The 16,874-nt window shown below is 46.5% G+C and overlaps 1 pseudogene; it reads right to left on the bottom strand.

The window, feature by feature from the left end:
- Positions 1-927: 927 nt before the first annotated feature.
- LOC126204838 (5S ribosomal RNA) lies at positions 928-1,045 on the bottom strand (annotated as a pseudogene).
- Positions 1,046-16,874: the final 15,829 nt, after the last annotated feature.

Here is a 16,874-nt window from a genome sequence, read left to right as displayed (position 1 = left end):
GGGGACACGCCCCCGATCTGGTTGCATTTTTAGCATTATCTTCACCCTCATAGTGCAACTAATCTATAAATGAGAGATAGCTCAAAATTCTTATGCACAATTAGGATCATTAGTCAAAGCATTTCCCAAAACATCACTGAGATATTTATTATATTTTGGTACTGACAATATTTATAATAGGATAAAAAACGGTACCATTTTCTTTGGAATAATTGAATGCACAGCTTGGAAAAAGAGTCAGAGTACAGACAACATTCACATAAGTGTTTTATGCCTCCAGTTTCCTTCCCTGATGCTGATCTGTGAAAAAGACAAGTAATTTATTTTACTACAACAAAAATATTTAAAAATATAGCTAAAATATCACCGACATCATCGCCATGTTATAAATTTTTCAGGAAATAGTAGGCAAGGAAGGTAGAGGTGGTCATTCTAAATATCTGTAAAAAATTTTTGTGAGTTTAATTTCAGTCATTTAGGAGAAAAGTGTATCTGCATGACGAAAATTTAAGTTTTCGGTAAATCGCGAAAGAAGATATACAGATTTAATAACTTACCTCTATGATTGTTTAGAACATTCCGGCTGCATACTCCAGTTGTCCTTCATTTTCCTTATACTCCATAGACTCTCTCTTCATTCTTTTCTTTATCCTTGACTCTTTGAGAGCAGCTTCTGCAGCTGCCTCTGCTTCGGTTATCCGCCGCTTGCCAATAGCAGTTAGAAAATCACTCCGTCTTCAGGCCAAAGTGGCCCATCGGGACCATCCGACCGCCGTGTTATCCTCAGATGAGGATGCGGATAGGAGGGGCGTGTGGTCAGCACACCGCTCTCCCGGTCATTACGATGGTTTTCTTTGACCGGAGCCGCTACTATTCGGTCGAGTAGCTCCTCAATTGGCATCACGAGGCTGAGTGCACCCCGAAAAATGGCAACAGCACATGGCGGCCTGGATGGTGACCCATCCAAGTGCCGGCCACGCCCGACAGCGCTTAACTTCGGTGATCTCACGGGAACCGTAGTATCCACTGCGGCAAGGCCGTTGCCAATAGCAGTTAGAGCTGAAGTCATATTCCTTCCCGTCTGGATGTTAAATTTCTTCATAACATTGATCCTTGAAATTCCACCATCATTGAATATTATTATTGCATCCATTACACCAATCTTCAGGACTGTCAGCCCAACAAATACAGTTTTGGGTATTTTCTCCAATATACAATTGCTGAAGCTTTCATTTGCATTCTGAGAGAGGCCATGCATACATTTCCTAAGTAGATTTTTATCTGCCAGATCCCTATATATAGGCCTAATTGCCTCCATTATAGCAAGTGGTAAGGAATGATTGTGGGTATATTGTATGCCTGTAGCATTGCTCAACCAGTACTTGCACCACGAATCTTCCCCTTTCGGACACAAACCATGTTGTGCAGTTTCATCTGTCGACACTCTGTGAAACCATGTTTTTTTTTTGTTTTTTTTTTGTTTTTTTTTTTTTTGTTTTAGGGCGCAAAACTGCTATGGTCATTAGCGCCCGGTCCGTGACTTAGGAAACAGTAAAAACCGAAAATGGAAACCAGCAGAAATGGGAACGAAACTCAAAAAATTGGAGAAACTAAAAGCAGAAGGAAGGCTTAAAAATCCACTACAGAAAGGAGTTGGTTGTCCCCAAAAACAGCTTCAAATGACTGACGTCATTTCACTGGCACCAATAAACTCAAGAACGCGATCGGCCGAGCGCGTGTCATCTGCTAAAATGGACGATATATCAGGCGACAGCTGTAGACGGGCGCGTAACGGAGTAAAATAGGGGCACTCAATTAAAAGGTGTCTCACCGTCCACAGCTGAGAGCAGTGGGGACAGAGTGGGGGAGGATCGCCGCTTAAAAGACGTCGATGGCTAAAAAGACAGTGCCCTATCCGAAGTCTAGTTAAAATTACCTCCTCCCGACGACGCGTTCGGGAGGAAGAGGTCCAAGCACAAGGAAGAGCTTTCACGTCCCGCAATTTATTATGGGGAAGTGTCGACCAATGTGCGTGCCATAAAAGAACAACTCGACTACATAAAACGCTCCGTAGATCGGCGAAGGGAATCGATTGAATAGCTGGCCGTAGAAGAGAGACTGCAGCCTTGGCCGCTATATCGGCCGCCTCATTTCCACAGATACCAACGTGTCCCGGGAGCCAGAGGAACGCCACCGAGACGCCCCCCAGGTGGAGCAAGCGCAGACAGTCTTGAATCCGGTGGACCAGAGGGTGGACAAGGTAAAGAGCTTGGAGACTGAGGAGAGAGCTGAGAGAATCTGAACAGATAACATACTGTATCCGCTGATGGCGGCGGATGTAGTAGACAGCCTGAAGAACAGCGTAAAGCTCCGCAGTATAAACCGAACACTGGTCGGGAAGCCGAAATTGATTTGGGGTGTCGCCAACAATATAGGCACTCCCTACACCTAACGATGTTTTCGAGCCATCAGTGTAAATACGAGGGCAGTTCAATAAGTAATGCAACACATTTTTTTTCTGAAACAGGGCTTGTTTTATTCAGCATTGAAATACACCAAGTTATTCCCCAATCTTTTAGATACACAACACTATTTTTCAACGTAATCTCCATTCAATGCTACGGCCTTACGCCACCTTGAAATGAGGGCCTGTATGCCTGCGCGGTACCATTCCACTGGTCGATGTCGGAGCCAACGTCGTACTGCATCAATAACTTCTTCATCATCCGCGTAGTGCCTCCCACGGATTGCGTCCTTCATTGGGCCAAACATATGGAAATCCGACGGTGCGAGATCGGGGCTGTAGGGTGCATGAGGAAGAACAGTCCACTGAAGTTTTGTGAGCTCCTCTCGGGTGCGAAGACTTGTGTGAGGTCTTGCGTTGTCATGAAGAAGGAGAAGTTCGTTCAGATTTTTGTGCCTACGAACACGCTGAAGTCGTTTCTTCAATTTCTGAAGAGTAGCACAATACACTTCAGAGTTGATCGTTTGACCATGGGGAAGGACATCGAACAGAATAACCCCTTCAGCGTCCCAGAAGACTGTAACCATGACTTTACCGGCTGAGGGTATGGCTTTAAACTTTTTCTTGGTAGGGGAGTGGGTGTGGCGCCACTCCATTGATTGCCGTTTTGTTTCAGGTTCGAGGTGATGAACCCATGTTTCATCGCCTGTAACAATCTTTGACAAGAAATTGTCACCCTCAGCCACATGACGAGCAAGCAATTCTGCACAGATGGTTCTCCTTTGCTCTTTATGGTGTTCGGTTAGACAACGAGGAACCCAGTGGGAACAAACCTTTGAATATCCCAACTGGTGAACAATTGTGACAGCACTACCAACAGAGATGTCAAGTTGAGCACTGAGTTGTTTGATGGTAATCCGTCGATCATCTCGAACGAGTGTGTTGGCACGCTCCGCCATTGCAGGAGTCACAGCTGTGCACGGCCGGCCCGCACGCGGGAGATCAGACAGTCTTGCTTGACCTTGCGGCGATGATGACACACGCTTTGCCCAACGACTCATCGTGCTTTTGTCCACTGCCAGATCACCGTAGACATTCTGCAAGCGCCTATGAATATCTGAGATGCCCTGGTTTTCCGCCAAAAGAAACTCGATCACTGCCCGTTGTTTGCAACGCACATCCGTTACAGACGCCATTTTAACAGCTCCGTACAGCGCTGCCACCTGTCGGAAGTCAATGAAACTATACGAGACGAAGTGGGAATGTTTGAAAATATTCCACAAGAAATTTCCGGTTTTTTCAACCAAAAATGGCCGAGAAAAAAAAAGTGTTGCATTACTTATTGAACTGCCCTCGTAAATGCGGCTTCCTTCATTTGTGCACATAGAGCAGCAAAGTCCCGACGATAAACAAGTGAAGGGGTACCATCCTTGGGAAATTGACAAAGGTCACGGAGCAGGCAGATCCGGGGACGGAGCCAAGGCGGTGTTGTACCCCAAGTTGTCAAGAAGGTTTCAGGAAAGCGAAAGGAAAGAGAATGGAGCAGTTGACGGAAGCGGACTCCTGGTGGTAGTAGGGAGGAGGGGCGGCCTGCATACCCTACATCAAAGGAGGCGGCGAAAAAAATGTCATGGGCTGGATTAGCAGGCATGGAAGACAGATGGCTAGCATAACGACTCAGAAGGACTGCTCGCCGATTGGACAGCGGAGGTTCAACAGTCTCAGCATAAAGGCTTTCCACAGGGCTGGTGTAAAAAGCTCCAGACACTAAACGTAATCCACGGTGGTAGATTGAGTCGAGACGACGAAGAATAGACGGCCGAGCAGAGGAGTAAACTATGCTTCCATAGTCCAATTTCGAGCGCACTAAGGCGCGATAGAGGCGGAGAAGGACCACTCGGTCCGCTCCCCAGGAGGTACCATTCAGGACACGGAGGGTGTTGAGGGATCGCAGACAGCGAGCCGAAAGATAGGAAACGTGGGAGGATCAGCACAGTTTTCTGTCCAACATAAGACCCAAGAATTTAGCGACGTCCGAAAACGGAAGGTTGACAGGTCCTAGATGTAAGGAGGGTGGAAAAAACTCCTTACGTCGCCAAAAATTAACACAACGGTCTTACTGGGAGAAAACTGGAAGCCGGTTTCGATGCTCCAAGAGTGGAGGCGATCGAGACATCTTTGAAGACGTCGTTCAAGAAGGCTGGTCCGTTGAGAGCTGTAGTAGATCGCAAAATCGTCCACAAAGAGGGAGGCCAAGACATCAGGAAGGAGACAATCCATAATTGGATTTATGGCAATGGCAAACAGTACAACACTTAGCACGGAGCCCTGGGGTACCCCGTTTTCTTGGAAGAAAGTATGGGAGAGAGTAGTGTTCACCCGCACTCTAAATGTGCGCTCTGCCATAAATTCGCGAAGAAAAAGGGGCAGCCGACCTCGAAAGCCCCAAGAGAACAGTGTGCGAAGGATGTCTGTCCTCCAATAGGTATCGTATGCTCTCTCCAGATCAAAAAATATTGCTACTGTTTGGCGTTTCCGGAGAAAATTGTTCATGACATAAGTGGAGAGAGAAACAAGATGGTCAACTGCAGAACGATGCTTTCGGAAACCGCATTGGGCAGGTGTTAAAAGACTGCGGGACTCCAGCCACCAAGCTAAACGGCAATTCACCATACGCTCCAAAACCTTACATACACTACTCGTGAGAGAAATGGGGCGATAGCTAGAGGGGAGATGTTTGTCCTTTCCAGGTTTCGGAACAGGAACGACGATAGCTTCCCGCCATCGTCTGGGAAAAGTACTGTCGGTCCAAATTCGATTATAAATGCGAAGGAGGTAACGCAGACTATGGGCTGATAAATGCAGCAACATTTGGATGTGGATACCATCCGCTCCTGGGGCGGAGGAGCGAGAAGAATAGAGTGCATGTTGGAGTTCCCGCATGGAGAAAACAGTATTATAGCTTTCTCGATTTTGAGAGAAGAAAGCAAGAGGTTGCACTTCCGCTGCACGTTTCTTCGGGAGAAACGCTGACGGGTAATTTGAAGAGCTCGAAATCTCAGCAAAGTGTTTACCCAAGGAGTTAGAAATTGCGACGGGGTCCACTAACGTATCACGCGCGGCAGTGAGCCCAGAGACCGGGGAGGAACTAGGCGCGCCAGATAACAGTCGAATTCGACTCCAAACTTCCGAGCAGGGAGTGAAGTTGTTAAATGAGCTAGTAAAGAATTTCCAGCTTGCCTTCTTGCTATCGCGGATGACGCGACGGCATCCCGCACGGAACTGCTTATAGCGGATACAGTTGGCCAAAGTATGATGGTGGCGGAAAACGCGAAGAGCATATCGCCGCTCACGTATTGCGTCACGGCATGCCTCGTTCCACCAAGGAACTGGGGGGCGCCGGGGCAATTCGGAGGTGCGTGGTATTGAACGTTCCGCAGCTGTAAGAATAACGTCGGTAAGATGTGTGACCTCATCGTCGACGCTAGGAAAGTGACGGTCATCGAATTTCGCTAGAGACGAAAAAAGTGTCCAGTCGGCTTGAGCAAACTTCCAGCGTCGCGAGCGCATATATGGCAGTTGAGGCTGCAGTCTAAGGATACATGGAAAGTGGTCACTCGAGTGTGTATCATCAAGGGCGAACCATTCGAAGCGCCGAGCTAGCGGAACAGTACCGACCGAAAGGTCCAAATGAGAGAAATTTGTCGTGGAGGCAGACAAAAATGTAGGGACCCCTGTGTTGAGGCAAACTAGATCCGCTTGGTGGAAGACGTCTAGCAATAGTGAGCCACGTGGACAAGGATGTGGAGATCCCCAAAGCGGGTGGTGGGCATTGAAGTCCCCAACCAGCAAATAGGGGGGGGGGGGGGGGGGTGGAAGCTGACCAAGAAGATGAAGGAAATCAGCTCCTGCCATTGGTGTGGACGATGGAATGTATACAGTACAAAGAGAAAAGGTATATCCAGAAAGGGAAAGACGGACAGCGACAGCTTGGAAGGAAGTGTTTAAGTGGATTGGGTGATAATGGAGAGTATCATGGCGAAGAATCATGAGTCCTCCATGTGCTGGAGTGCCTTCAACAGAGGGGAGATCAAATCGGACGGACTGAAAATGGGGGAGAACAAAGCGGTCATGGGGACGCAGCTTTGTTTCCTGAAGACAGAAGATGATCGGCGAGTAGGATCGTAAGAGGATCGACAATTCATCCCGATTGGCTCGAATGCCGCGGATATTCCAGTGGATAATGGACATAGGGTGAACAGAAAATGGAGGAATGTGACCAAGGTTGCCGTCAACTCAACGACTGCTCAGAGCTTGCGACCGACAGCATGGAATGGCATTCAGCCGAGGGCAGAAGATCCTGATCCATAGGTTGTTCAGGAGCAGCTCCTGCCACCAGCGATCGGCCGGTTGATCGGCCGCTAGCAGTGCGCCTCGGCGACACAGAAGACGGCCGAGGGCGATTTCCGCCAGGTGGTGCTGTAGATGGGGCACGCCTTGGCGGAGAAGGAGGAACCGATGGTTCGGAAGTTGGGGTACGTAAAAATTCTTCACGAGTATGCTCTTTTTTCGAAGTCTTGGTGTCTGACTTTTGGGCTCGAGATTTAGCAGAACCCGATGAAGAGTGAGCCATAGAGTGGGCAGGCGAAAGTGGTGAGGTTGAACGGGCGATCTTTGCGCTGGCCGATCTGATGACTGTGGTACTAAAGGTGAGGTCGCAAGTCTGCATGGCCGCCTCCTTTGTTGGCCGAGGAGAAGCAGGACAGTGCTGTATTTTCCTGTCTGAGGCACGGTGGGCTGTCGACTGGCGAATAATTTGCGAGCAGCCTTCCTTCACTCTGATTTCCTGGATGAGCTTTTCGTCTTTAAAAATGGGGCAATCTCGAGAGGAAGCAGCGTGGTCACCCATACAGTTGATGCAGCGAGGGGATGGAGGTGGACAAGCACCCTCATGGGCATCCTTGCCACACGTAACACATTTGGCCGGATTGGAACAGGACTGGCTGGTGTGATTGAACCGCTGACACCGATAGCAACGCGTAGGGTTTGGGACGTAAGGGCGAACGGAAATTATCTCATAGCCTGCTTTGATTTTCGATGGGAGTTGAACTTTGTCAGATGTCAAGAAGACAGTGCGGGTTGGAATGATGTTCATGTCAACCCTTTTCATAACTCTATGAACAGCCGTTACGCCCTGGTCAGACAGGTAGTGCTGAATTTCTTCGTCAGACAATCCATCGAGGGAGCGTGTATAAACGACACCACGTGAGGAATTTAAAGTGCGGTGCGCTTCAACCTGTACAGGGAAGGTGTGGAGCAATAACGCAGCAGTTTTTGTGGTTGGAGGACACTGACTGTTTCTAACAACAAGGTGCCATTCCGTAATCTGGAACAAGACTTCACAGGACCTGCGTCGACACCTTTCTGAATAATGAAAGGGTTGACTGTGGAGAAGTCGTGACCTTCATCAGACTGAGAAACAACAAGGAACTGTGGCAACGATGGAAGAACTGTCTGTGGCTGAGACTCAGTGAACTTACGCTTGTGAGCAGACATAGTGGAAGGTGAGGAAACTATTGCGGAAGAATCCCCCATGATTACCGGCGTCTCCGATGGCGCGCTCCTCCCTTGTGGGGGCCTCCCTGAGGGCACTCCCGCCTTAGGTGATTGTTCACACCTCAGGTCACACCTCCCGACAAACGGACGGAGGGACCAATCAGCACTTTCGGAAGGTATCAGCTCGGGTAATCACCCCTCCCTGGGCCTGGCCGTTACCAGGGGGTACGTACGTGTCCTACCTGTCTCCCCAGGGTGGGGAATTACGCGTTACCCCGTCACCGGCTACGCATGGAAAAATGCATGGGTTGGCCTTCGGACACGCACAGGGAGGAAAAAAGAGAAAGTAAAGAAGAGGGGTCTCAAACGCTGCAGCGGAGAAAAGGGCAAAGAGAAGAGGTAAGGAAAAGAGAAGGACAGAGGAAGGACTAAGACTTGCAAGCGGAGAAAGCAGAGAATTTGGTACAGTTTCGAGCGTCCGTCTCCGGACGTAGGCACAAACCATACTCCCAGAGGGGGAGAAAGGGAAGGAAAGAGCCAGAGGTGGGGGGGGGGCGAAGATGGGGGATGGGGAAGGATGTGGAAAGGGAAGGTTTAGCTCGGGGTCCCGTGCTCGCTACGCACGTATCCACAAAAGAGTTGTGGACCCCCTGGGGGGTATGAAACCATGTTGCCCAGCCAGCTCGTCTCACGTTCTCCAAATCTCCTACATTTCTCCTTATTGCTAGTCCATAATATTGAGTCAAAGAATCAACTTCACTTTTTGTAACACGACCTAGATCAGCTATTTGTTTTCCGTCTGACAGCTTTTTTTCCTCTGAAGTCCTTACATAATTTTCCCAGTCGAGCTTTTTTACATGCCCAACACATTCTAACTTTTCAATCAGAGTGCCCCATATGGTCTGTCATTAACAACAATAGTGTGTCCTTTACAGTCTCCATCCACAATGTAGCCTACATACCTCACACCACGACTGACATCTGATCTTCTAAAAATGTTTAGAACTCCTTTCGTTTCCATGTTTCCACTTGGGCCATCAGAGTTCTTCACACAAACATAGGTGCCAATAACTTTACTTGAGCAACCCTGGCAGTGCTTTGTTGGACATTCATAATCTAGTATCTTATCAGTTTCAACAAATGTGGCAGTTACAACCCCATTCAGATTAGTATGATCTCTATTCTGCCAAGATCCATAAAAACCTGCTACAATGTCTGTATCCTCGGTCAAGGCTACTGCTTCTTCTGCTGCTCTTTTCATTGAATGTTCACTTACACCACATAAAACATGATGTACTAATTTATTGTATCTGTCAAATCTCAGTGGAGGTGGAGGCAAATCCATCACCGCACAAAAAGCCTGGGCAGCTCTCCTTCCCTTCCAATACATGCTTATGAAATTCCGAAATCATATGTTCTCAGATCTTTGTTTAGATTCGAACCATAGCCTTCTACACATGCCTGTACATTGGTTCCGGGAGCGACTGCCTTCTAGAATACACCTGTGTTAACGATCCGTAACTAACGACGGAAAAAAACAGAAGAACAAAATAATGCGTCACTTATTTTGACGCACTTCGGACTGAAAGATGGGCATGGCCCTTGTGCAACATTACGTTCAACCTTAATTTTAGAACGAAAAGAAAATGATAATGCCCGTAAACTACACAGTTTTGAAATCAGCATGAAATGCTCTTTTTTATAAACCGAGAAAATTTTTTTCAAATTTTTGGTCATTTTCACGAGCATGTCGCCTTAAGGAAAACGTGGAAGGGAGGACGCACCAACAGAACTTCCTTTTCACACAACCTGCTTATTTAACAATATATAACCATAAATTTTTGAATTTAGTATAAAATGAACAAATTTGCAAAATTCTTCTGACCTTAAATCTTAAGATGAATAAGGTTTTGCAAAAGAAATCAAAACAGCTAACAATATGACAGTGATTAAAAAGTGGCCGAACTTGCAGCCCGCCCATTATCGGGTGAAACAATGGTGTTTACTACAGTGCTGGACACATTTTCTCTTATTAAATGCCCTTTTGCAACACATGAAAACTATATAAGCGCCATTGATGACAAGAGTGATTCAGTTACTCAATACGGATGATATAACTTTTAATTTGAAGGCTGTATGTCGAAAGGTTTGGGTTCAGATGTGCACCTGTGCTTAAACGTTAAACAGATTATGAAACAATATAACAATGATAAGGCTTACTTGAAAGCAACCAACCTCTTAATTCCAATCGGCAACCAAGGTGCGACTGGATCCCAACCCATCTCTTTTGACGATCTTATTTTCACTAAAGCCCTAGTGACAGTTGGCTGTTAATATTTTCAAAGTTAAACTGATCGTCAATTTTTAAGACCGTATACCAATAATGACCCAGTCTTTCAACCACAGCAATGCACAGCTTAGTACAACAGGTTGTTCAGATTACAACTAATGACTGAGAAATACTAATCAAAGAATTGAACCGGTTAACGTCTAAATCTGACCACAAGGTCCCTGTTTTGTTTAACAGCAATCTGTGCCTTAGTACAATTTTTCCGGCTGTATTTACGACCAGGAGCTGTTTCGTTAGAGCGTTAGTGATCGGGTATAAACCAGAAAGGAAAGGCAATATAATAGCGAGACAAATTTTCAAACGACAACTAGCGTCTTAGGACAATACTACGGCCTATATTTACAACCAAAGAGCCGACCGAGTAAAACTCTGAGGGTCGGGTACAAACCAGAAAATAATAAGGAGGGCAAGTAGACAATGACACAATTCAGCACGAGGATTACAGAATGTCACTCCCCTTTATCACCAAGCAGCTCCATGGATCCACGGTGCGTCGCAGCTGTTACTGAGTGGTGCCGATGAAAGCCAGGTAGAAGAGAGCAGCAAGGACACGAGCGGTCGTCCAACACGAATGTTGCCAACCATCCGACGGGATGTTGGCCTACTGCTTGTAGTCGACACTGACCCCGGTGAGGTACTCCGGTATCTGTCCTCTGCGCAGGCCCTCCTTGCGCAGCTCATGGCTTCGGCCGATCGAACCTCGTGACCACCTGTTGTCGCGACGCTACCGCCAATCCCCAAACTTCTTGCCTCCACCTCTCGGGCTAGCGAACCCTGTGTATATTGGCAAGCAAAGGCCCTCTAAGGACACAACCAACAGATACCAACTCTTCCTCATAGATATTGGCAATGGGGCCACAAGAGGGATAGTCGATACCAGCCTTGAGACAGTGGCGCCAGACAGAACAGTATACTAACTCAAAGCCGCCACGGCTCACAGGTGATATGTACGAGGGCAGTTCAATAAGTAATGCAACACATTTTTTTCCTGAAACAGGGGTTGTTTTATTCAGCATTGAAATACACCAGGTTATTCCCCAATCTTTTAGCTACACAACAGTATTTTTCAACGTAATCTCCATTCAATGCTACGGCCTTACGCCACCTTGAAATGAGGGCCTGTATGCCTGCACGGTACCATTCCACTGGTCGATGTCGGAGCCAACGTCGTACTGCATCAATAACTTCTTCATCATCCGCGTAGTGCCTCCCACGGATTGCGTCCTTCATTGGGCCAAACATATGGAAATCCGACGGTGCGAGATCGGGGCTGTAGGGTGCATGAGGAAGAACAGTCCACTGAAGTTTTGTGAGCTCCTCTCGGGTGCAAAGACTTGTGTGAGGTCTTGCGTTGTCATGAAGAAGGAGAAGTTCGTTCAGATTTTTGTGCCTACGAACACGCTGAAGTCGTTTCTTCAATTTCTGAAGAGTAGCACAATACACTTCAGAGTTGATCGTTTGACCATGGGGAAGGACATCGAACAGAATAACCCCTTCAGCGTCCCAGAAGACTGTAACCATGACTTTACCGGCTGAGGGTATGGCTTTAAACTTTTTCTTGGTAGGGGAGTGGGTGTGGCGCCACTCCATTGATTGCCGTTTTGTTTCAGGTTCGAAGTGATGAACCCATGTTTCATCGCCTGTAACAATCTTTGACTAGAAATTGTCACCCTCAGCCACATGACGAGCAAGCAATTCCGCACAGATGGTTCTCCTTTGCTCTTTATGGTGTTCGGTTAGACAACGAGGGACCCAGCGGGAACAAACCTTTGAATATCCCAACTGGTGAACAATTGTGACAGCACTACCGACAGAGATGTCAAGTTGAGCACTTAGTTGTTTGATGGTAATCCGTCGATCATTTCGAACGAGTGTGTTCGCACGCTCCACCATTGCAGGAGTCACAGCTGTGCACGGCCGGCCCGCACGCGGGAGATCAGACAGTCTTGCTTGACCTTGCGGCGATGATGACACACGCTTTGCCCAACGACTCACCGTGCTTTTGTCCACTGCCAGATCACCGCAGACATTCTGCAAGCGCCTATGAATATCTGAGATGCCTTGGTTTTCCGCCAAAAGGAACTCGATCACTGCCCGTTGTTTGCAACGCACATCCGTTACAGACGCCATTTTAACAGCTCCGTACAGCGCTGCCACCTGTCGGAAGTCAATGAAACTATACGAGACGAAGTGGGAATGTTTGAAAATATTCCACAAGAAATTTCCGGTTTTTTCAACCAAAATTGGCCGAGAAAAAAAATGTGTTGCATTACTTATTGAACTGCCCTCGTACGTAAGCATCCTGTCCGATCACCAACATCCATTCATGTCCACTGTGCATTCCGACGGACTTGGGCAATTCCAGCAGGACAATGCGACACCCCACAGGTCCAGAAATGCTACAGAGTGGCTCCAGGAACACTCTTCTCAGTTTAAACACTTTGGCTGACCACCAAACTCCTCAGACATGAACATTATTGATCGTAATTGGGATGTCTTACAACGAGCTGTTCAGAAGAGATCTCCACCCCCTCGTACTCTTACGGATTTATGGACAGCCCTGCAGAATTCATGGCGGCAGTTCCCTACGCACTACTTCAGACATTAGTCGAGTCCATGTCACGTCGTGTTGCGGCAGTTCTGCGTGCTCGCGAGGGCCCTACACGATATTAGGCAGATGTACCAAATTCTTTGGCTCTTCATTGTACAACCGCAATTCGACGAAATATACGAACCAGAAGACTGGAAAGTTGCACAAGTCACACGAATACTCAATAAAGGAAATAGGAGTAGTCGACTGAATTACAGACCCAAATCACTAATGGCTCTTTGTAGTATGACTTTGTAACATACACTCTTTCGAATATTACGAATTAAATCAAAGATAGCACAAAGTTAGCACGGATTTAGAAAATATTGTTCTTGTGAAACACAAGTACTTCTTTATTCGCAAGAAGTAATGAGTTCCATCGCTAGAGATCTTAAATTGATCTCATATTTCTGGATTTTCAGAAGCCTTTGACACCGTTCCTCACAAGAGACTTCTAATAAAAATGAATGCCTTTGGAGTATCGCTTCAGTTGTGCGCTGGATCCGCGATTTCCTCTCATAAATATCACAGTAAGCAGTAATCCACAGAAAATCATTGAGTAAAACAGAAACGATATCCTGCGTTCCCCAAGGAAGTGTTATAGGCCCTTTACTATTCTTAATCTACATAATCGATTTAGGAAATAGTCCGATCAGCCCAGGTAGAATGTCTGCACACGATGTTGTTATTTATCATCTATTAAAGTCATCAAAAGATCAAAACCAATTGCAAAAAGACACGATATCTGGATAGTGCGGAAAGTGACAATTGTCTTTCAGTAAGGAAAAGTGTGAGGTCATCCACATGAGTACAAAAAGAAACCCGTTAAGTTTAGATTTCACAATAAATCACACAAATTTAAAGGCTGCGAAATCTACCAAATAAACAGAAATTACAATTATAAACTACTTAAGTTGAAACGATCACATTGATAATGTTGTGGGGGAGGCTAGTGATAAGAGGCGCCGTGTATAAAACACATTCTCTGATAGACAAGAACGGCTGAAAATGAGCTATGCCAATCCCAGCCGTGGCATTGTTCACTTTCTGAGAAGCCACGGCCATTATCATACGCACTTATATGGCGTGACACTGAGCTACGACACAGACTGTACATTTGGGGCAATTGAAACCCCAGAGCGGTAGGCTGCTCAACAACCAGTGGAAAACGGGGCAACACTGAAATAGAGAAATCTAGTTGCGCGTCATGTTATTTGATTGTGATCCGTCGACCTTCTCGAATGAGAGCGTCCGCACGCTCCAATATTGCTGGAGTCACAGCTATACATGACCAGCTGGCACGCTGGATATCGGACAGAGTTGTATGACCTCGTTGTGATAATGACACACGCCTCGCCCAACGATTCCCCGTGCTTTTGTTCACTGCCAAGTATCCGTAGACATTCTGTGAGCGCCTATGAATATCTGCGATCCACTGGTTTTCCGCCAAAAGAAAGTCAATGACACCTCTATGTCTGGAGCGCACCTTCGTCACACACGCAATTTTGAACGCTATGTCTAGCGTCGCCACCTATCGGAACTTCATGTAACTACAGGGGCTGAAGCGGGAATATTCCACATATACCACAACAAATACCGCATATTTTCAACCGAAACTGGTCGCGAAGAAAATACGTTGCATTATTTACTGTACGTCGCTCGTAGCTAAAACAAGCATAACTTAAAACTGTACCTCGGAATCATAATAATTAAGACTATTACAGGTGTCCAGAATTTAATGGATCCATGGACCTACCGTGACTTTCACCCCTGGATGCATAAGGTGGTAAGAATAATCCTCTCCTCTAATCTACCCTGTCATCTAATTCTTCCTTAAAATGCAAATACTATAAATTCCTCTACCACATTTATGTTCATTTTTTGTTTAATAAATATAAAAGCTGAATCACACAAACAAACAAAAAAGAGAAAATAAAAAATATCTGTCTCTTCACTGCAGGCATGGCCAATGGTGTATGTGATGATTTGGCAATGAGATGGCCTTTCGCTAATCCCTATCCACACTACCAGTGTGGCTAAGAGACCCAAACGGTCTACAATAAGAAGTTAGGCAGTCGGCCACAAAAAAATTGAACAGCTATTAAAAAATGAAAAAAAATAATTTAAAAAATTAACCCTAGACGATCTGATAGAAGATAACAGGAAGCAGTCACTCTCAAAATACATCTCTATCCACCCCATGGAATCATGGTGTGGGGAGTTATCGAATATGGTAACAGGAGCGGTCTGACAATTGTTGGCTGGCGGATGAATGCTCGCCATTATGTGGCAGGAGTGGTAAAACCTGTTCTCATACCTTCATGACCAGGGTGCCAAATGGCATACTCCAGAAGTATAATGCAAGATCCCGCATCAAAAACCGCTTGAAAAATGTGATGATCCTCGAAAGACCCATAATTTGTCACCCACAGTGCATGTCTGAGATGGGATGGGAAGATATATACTGTCATACTAGCCTCCTCTACACTGTTTAATGTAAATATTGGTGTAGTTCCGCTTAACCCAACAGGGTTGCCGAGAGCGCTAATGCGCTGCTTCCTGCAATCGGGCAGGCGCGCCGACCGCGGATCGAATCTGCCTAGCGGATTAACTACGAGAGCCGGTTTACCGGCCAGCCTAGATGTAGTTTTTTGGCGGTTTTCCACATCCCGCTAGTTGGATACCTGGCTGGTCTTCACATTCCGCCTCAGTTGCACGACTCGCAGACATTTGAAAACGTTCACACTATTTCATGGCTTACACTAGATGCAGACATTTGGGGTACATTTATTCTGTCCTGGTGGTTCGGGTGGTGGCAGGAAGGGCATCAGGCCACCCTCTGCCACTAACATTGCCAAATCAGTAATAACACGGCCACCCTGTCTCACGCGGGACCAACGCCCAAAGGAAAAGAATTGGGATAGTTCCTTTTGAAGGGAAATGGCTCACTCTCTTCACCACCCTTCTCGAATTTTAGCTTCTGGGCTGTATCTAACGACCTTATAGTTGAAGGGATGTTAAACCGTAATATTCCCTTTCTTTTAGAACTAGTGTACAGAAGTTCGACGATTCTACTGTAACATTTTGAAATTCTGATGTGATTTGGTCGCTAAAAGACTAATAAAATAACGGATCTGTTTCGATTCAATTATTCTTTAGCGTTCCTTCGGTTCTCTCAGATGTAGCAGACAACAACAAATAGGCACAGCATTAGCTAAACCTCAAGGTGCACATAATTTGCAAAATTCAGTGTCAAAAATAATGGAGACATCTCTTGGAAAAATTTAGGATCGTTTTCTCAGCTATGTAACGACTAACAATACAGATTACAGATTTAAGTAGCGCAAGTCTAGTTCGATAGGCTTGCTATCATAAGCAGGCCACTTGAGGAGATTCAGCGACTCAGTGTTGCTCTGCCTCATCACTGTCCACCTGCTTGTCGCTGCTGTGACTCTTAGCACGACCAGTAGCTCTATGGTATGCGGCCAGATATAACTTGAGCAGCTGTAACGCCACAACAGGTCCACTTCTGCAAGTGTAAGTACTGGTCACCCAGCCAGGTAGGTGATTGAAGCACAGACACACTGTCATGTCTGCTATCACCCCGAGGCCACCGACGTTCTTCCGCCATCTGGATGAGCCAGCTGCAACCTAGACGGGGTGGAAGTTGAACTAACTCCCTCCCAACCTCAAGCCAGTGGTGTATGCAACCACAGGCACTACTATCCAGCCATCAGTCTATGGTATGAAACTGGACAAACCCACCATAAATATGTGTGCGTGTTATTGTATGCGTCTATGTGTGTATGTCTGGGATCTTATCCCAAACCCCTGGATTGATTTGAACCAAATTTTGCACAGAAACAGCCGGTCTCAGGAGTATCAGCACTGTGGGGTTTATAACCTCCAGAAGC

This window comes from Schistocerca nitens, chromosome 9 (genome assembly GCF_023898315.1).
Source record: "Schistocerca nitens isolate TAMUIC-IGC-003100 chromosome 9, iqSchNite1.1, whole genome shotgun sequence".
NCBI classification, from domain to species: Eukaryota; Metazoa; Arthropoda; class Insecta; order Orthoptera; family Acrididae; genus Schistocerca; species Schistocerca nitens.
This window is presented reverse-complemented; position numbering and strand designations above follow the sequence as displayed.